Here is a 5,816-nt window from a genome sequence, read left to right as displayed (position 1 = left end):
CTTCTTCTCTTCTCCTTTGGGTTTGGACGTTCCTGATGCACACAGAGCTCTCACTGATCGTAAAAGCCCCCTTGAGTCTACTGGTGACATAAGACCCATTCCTCTCTGCACTTTTTTTTTTTTTTTAAGATTTTTATTTATTTTTTTGACAGAGAGAGCGAGAGCGGGAACACAAGCAGGGGGAGTGGGAGAGGGAGAAGCAGGCTTCCCGCCGAGCAGGGAGCCCGATGCGGGGCTCGATGTGGGGCTGGATCCCAGGACCCTGGGATCATGACCTGAGCCGAAGGCAGACGCTTAACGACTGAGCCACCCAGGGGCCCCACTCTCTGCACTTTTCAATCCCAAACTCCAAACATGTTTTCTAGTAGCCCTTTTCTATGTGACAGTACTATGATCTAAATCAACTGAAGCTTAAACCTAGGGTTGAATTTACATATAGTATAGTTAAATCTACATAGAGAGAGAACACTCAGGAAAGAGACACACATTTGCTTTTTTTTTTTTTTTTTTAACCTCCTTTCTCCCATCCCTGCCTGATTTCACTTACACAGACTACAGATATTACTTTAGCTCTGCAGGGAACTCTGAGCCTGGGCCCCTGAGGACCCTGCATACCCAGAAAGCCAGTCCAATCAATTCCTGGAAAAAGCAGTGGGGGATGGGTGTGGGTATCAGAAATAGCTTTAAGGACTCCCAAACCATAATGCGAAAACCACACTAGATTTCCAGAAAGCGATTTCTCATCCACAAGGCAATTGCCGAGCACATAAAGACAGAGCTGCCGACTAGAGCCCAGAGGTGCGCGGACAGTCACGGCATGCATGCGTCCCCGTCCCCGCTCTCCATGGTGACTAATGGTGTCTCAACACATTCTCCTACTTTTCGAGGTGTTCCCAAAGCCAATTTGAAATCAAGCAAAATGAAACAAAAAAAGATGGTCGGTCTCCACATCAGGGCTTATCTGGGAGGTAATTGGAACATTTGATAAAATGCCCGGACAACCGCGCAATGAATAACCAAGAAACTCCAGACAACTTCTACTGCTTCTGATTTATTTATTCAGTCATTCAATCACCATTTACTGAGCAGCTGGGCTGCTAGAGCTCACCGTCCTGGAGCTTGTGGTCAGGTGGGAGCACAGGTGTTCAATAAGTGATTCCAAGTCGGGAGAGCACCATAGAACCGCTTCTTGCTGCAAATGCAAATCATGTCGTTAGTCCTGTGTCTCCATACAAAGTCAGCACAAATTTTGTTCTGCAGCTCTCAGCCCAAGTCCTGTCTGAAAAAGTAATACATTATGAACAAATGATTTGAGAATTAATGCTGTCTGCTGCCGCGTCTTGATTGGCACCTTCCTGCACAGGATGCAATGACCCAGCCACCAAATACCATACAAAGATTTGTCTAAAGTTCACACCAGGAAATGGACACTTGAGCCTGGAGAAAAACAAGACACTCCTCCATCACTCATCCCTATAGCCCAACTGTGTTGACTCACTGTCTGAGTCTGTTCAGGCTGCTAGAACAGAAACACCTAGACTGGGACCTTAAACATCAAATAGTTATTTCTCACAGTTCTGAAGGCTGGAAAGTCCAAGATCAAGGTGCTGGCAGACTGGAGGTCTGGTGAGAGCCTGCCTTCTAGTTCATGAATGACCATCTTCCGGCTGTGTCCTCACATGGTGGAGGTGGGAGGGAGCTCTCAGGCCTCTAATTATCAGGGCACTAATCCCATTCGTGAGGGCCCCACCCTCATGACCTAATTCTGTTCCAAAAGCCCCACCCCCAGATCTCATCACACTGGGGATTCAGTTTCAACATACGAATTTAGGGGCAGGGGTAGAGGGGGGTGGGAATGCAAACCTTCTCTCCACAGCATTCACTAATGTTTTCCTCCCTCCCTCCTTCCCTCCTTCTCTCCCCTTTCTTCCTCCCTTTCTTTCTCTCTTTCTTCCTTTCTCTCTCTCTCTCTCTCTCTCTCTCCCTCTCTTTCTTTCTTTCCAAAAGACATGCCCAGTCTGGGGAGGTGGAGGAAGAACTGGGCCTATCCCAGGGGATGGCAGTTCTCATCCCATCTCGTTCACTGGAGGCCAAAGGCAGCCCACTGCCCTTCTCTGGCTTTGTTTCCTTATCTGCAAACGTGAGTGGAAAGGGCCGGTTGACCATGCTCTTTCACTAAGCAACAGGGAGGCAACTGGGGGGAGGCTTCCCCTGGGGTGCCGGGGCGGGTCCCCAACCCCACTGCTGTCTGGGGACCTGTTTGCTGTTACCTGTCTAGCAGGGTAAAGGCCCACGCTGTGCAGGCCAGGGAAGGTTGCTGGCTCCAGGGAGATCCTGGCTGCTACCCCCATTGTTCAGTGCTGAGCAGCACCCCCAGCTTTGCCATCGCTCTGCTGACCATCGAGCCCCATCCTGAAAGAGAGGGAGGCAGGGGTGCTCTGTGTTGCATTCTGAAGAAGGCCAGGGTCAGAACAAGAGGGATGGAAGCAAGGAGGGGCCCAGGCCAGCTCCCATGCAGGGCACCTGGTAGGCCTCGGCTGGACATGCCCGGGTCCCCTGATCTGGAACCCCACTGCCCCTGGTTATGTAGGTCATCAAAGTTCAGCTTCTGCATCAGGTTTCATTTGCAAAGGAGTTTCTCTGCTAAAATAAACGTGACAACCACAATGCTAGGTGATTGAAGGATCCCACTGACAACTCTGTTTCTCTTACAGTCAATATATAAATGTCACCCATTTCTACTAATGGCAGCTTTGTGACAAATAGTGACAAATAGTTCACAAGCAACAAGAGCTGCCTTTGGGGGATTTGAGAAAAGGATGGCCACTTGTCTGCCAATCTACCTCGCTCCTTCCTTCCTTACCCACTCTTGCCGTATTCATTCATTCATTCACTCATTCATTCATTCATTCTCACCCAACCATCCAGCCAACCTACTAATATTTTTTTGCACACCTGCCTTGTGCAGAGCTCTGGGTGAGGCACCAGGGATTCGGCATTGAATAAGACAATGTCTTTGCTGTCCCCCATAAAACTTGTGTTCTGGAGGAGGCAAACAATAACCAAGTAAATAAATAAACAAGACAATTACAGATCACATCAAGAGTGAACAAGAAAATAAAATGATGGAAGTCAAGAGCACCCGAGGGGCCTCATCCTGTGGCTTGGAGCCCCACCGTTCTGCAGGTGGGCAGCCACTGTCTAAAGAGGGTCTCAAACTTCAGTGTGCACATGAAGTACCTATGAATCCTACGAAAAAAATGCAGTCTCATACCCTAGTTCTGGGCTGGGACTTGAGATGCTGCCGGTCTCACCGACTTTCAGGTGATGCTGAAGCTGCTGGTCCAGGGACCACAGACCATGGGACACACTGCAAACCCTGACCAAGTGGCTTGCCCTTAACAGCCCCCGCCCCCCAACACATATCTCAGCCCCCAGCCATTTTACTCCTTGGGCCTGCCTCTTCCCATTACTGAGTCTCTGAGAGCTCGACTCAGTCCTCAGATGCCCTGGGTGCTGTGGAAAGAGCAGCAGGTGGGGCATCTCTGGGCCATCGCTAACAAGCATTTAACCTCCCGGCCCTGGAGGCCCATCTGTGCACGGGGCCAATAATGCAGCCCTGCTTTCCTTGCAGTATATGGTGCGATCAGAGGAAACACACATTAATACAATGAGAAGTCAGATCTAGAAGCCTGGAGTTTACCCAGCCTTGAAACAGACAAACAGATGGGGATCCTTTGTTGGGGATTTGAAGGAAGCAGTTGAGAGTCAGCCTGGGCATGTGGTTGTACGGATTCAGCGCAGCATAAACGGATCTGTGGTAGTTAGAGAAAAAGACAGCAATCGGGAGTCACAGAGAAGCCTTGTAAAAACATCACGCAAAACCAGTCATACCTGAAAGGCTATACTGTCTCTTTAAGCCCCCGTGAGGTCTCCCCGATTTTCTTTGGCATCAGGGTTGGGCATCTCTGGGAATCTGAACCACATCTGTGTACGATAAAGAACAATTATCAAGCAGAAACACGCCTTTCACCAAACACACCTACTTAATTGGTGCTTTATTTAAGCTAATGTTTCACATTATTTTGGCCTCCCCAAAGCATCAAGTTGAAAAGGCAAACTCATTTACTGCAAGATTCCTTGAAGCCTAGACGTGCTGTGTGTGTGCTGTGGGCAGAGGCTAATTAATGATGCTTTTGCTTATTAGCAATAACCAACTTCACATGCACAGCCTTTTGAACTTGTTTCTGGAAACCTCCTCTGAACCACAGGACTGGGATAGAGTAACAGGCACTCTATAAATATTTGTTGAGTGACTGAACAACATTGAGGCAGTGAAGCATGATGGTTAAAAGGGATTGAGACCTTGGCTTCAGACAGAAGGATCTGGGTCTGCGTCACTATTTCCGTGACCTTACATTCTCTAAGCCTATGTATTCATAAATTTAAATGATTAAATGAAAGTGAAATCGTTAAATGAAATCAAATTTATAAAGCACATTATCTGGCAAGTAGTAAGTACTTGAAAGATGTCAGCTATAGAAGGTGACCATATAAGCTATTGGTCAAAACAGGAACACTTTGGTGGCAAATAGAGCACTTTCATATTTATGCCAGAACAGCAGGGGTCAACCAGGACGGTCCCAGGTAAGTGAGGGCATGTGGTTGCCCCAGCTGTCAGTGTTTCCTACAAGAGATCCTTAGAGATGATCAGATGCAACCTATTTATTTAATGCATAAAGTTAGTGATTCCCGGGGAGGTGAAGAGTGACCTGAAGCCACAAAGCCTATTAGCAGAACGTGGGTTCAGAGTCACACTGCAGGTGCAAAGCTCCTTGCCCTCAAGAACACAAGCACTGCTGAGCGCTGCTCTGAGGAGGTGGTCTCTGTCCTTGTGGTTCTGCAAGGTCCCATTCTGCAGAGCTTGACCGTGAACATCAGAGAAGTTAAGAAACTTGCCTAAGGCCACACAGCAGTAAGCACAGGCGGTCTCCCGGATTCTCTTCCACTGAAGTATGGGATGTCCCCGCGTGGCTTCTAACAGCTCAAGGGGTGGTTGGCATGCTGATGTAGGTTGCAATTCCAAGAACTTCTCACATCTTCTTTGGCGTGCGTGTACTCAGAGCTCACGGACTCGTCGTGATCGTTGGTGCACGATGCAGACATTTCGTCAGAAGTCACTGCTCCTTCCTTGCTGCCATACCTATCCATAGCATCGCATCGTTGGTGTACCTGTATGTCTCTTTCTAGAATCTGAGCTCTGCAGTGGGAGAGGCTATGCCTGGCACAGTGGTGGTCTTGCTGCCTCTCACATAGAAGTTTGCTGAATGTCTTTGCTCTCCGCATCAGTCTCATTGCTGACGATCCAATACAAACGGACAGTGAGCCAACTTTTCCCTGTTGAGACATGAGAATTCTCAGAAAGGGCCCCGAGCATCCCTGCTGACGGGTCCTACCTCTAGTGAGAAGCGACGGGTGCCAGCCCTGAGCCTTGTTCACAGCTGGTGGGCTTCCTCAGCCAGGTCTCGTTCCCTCGTGCACACGGCCATCTCTCGCCTAAATCCTGGAGAATCACCACTGATCTCATGTGCGGGCTGGAGCTGGCTCCTCTGGTTCTCAGGAGCCCACGGCGTGCACCTCCCGCCGCGGCCACGTCCGGGGAGTTCACGTGGCTAGCTGGAACGTGACCACGGCGGGAACATTTACGCCATAGACATCGGCAAATGCTAAACATCGGGGCTTTTTTTTTCCTCTTGGGGAAGCAGTTGTTACACATTTATGAGCACGCTGCTACTGTGTTTGTGGCACCCAACCCC

This window comes from Leptonychotes weddellii, chromosome 6, assembly GCF_054177405.1.
Source record: "Leptonychotes weddellii isolate Sample4059 chromosome 6, ASM5417740v2, whole genome shotgun sequence".
In the NCBI taxonomy this organism is placed as follows: domain Eukaryota; kingdom Metazoa; phylum Chordata; class Mammalia; order Carnivora; family Phocidae; genus Leptonychotes; species Leptonychotes weddellii.
The sequence above is the reverse complement of the archived record's forward strand: the minus strand, read 5'-3'. Positions refer to the sequence as shown.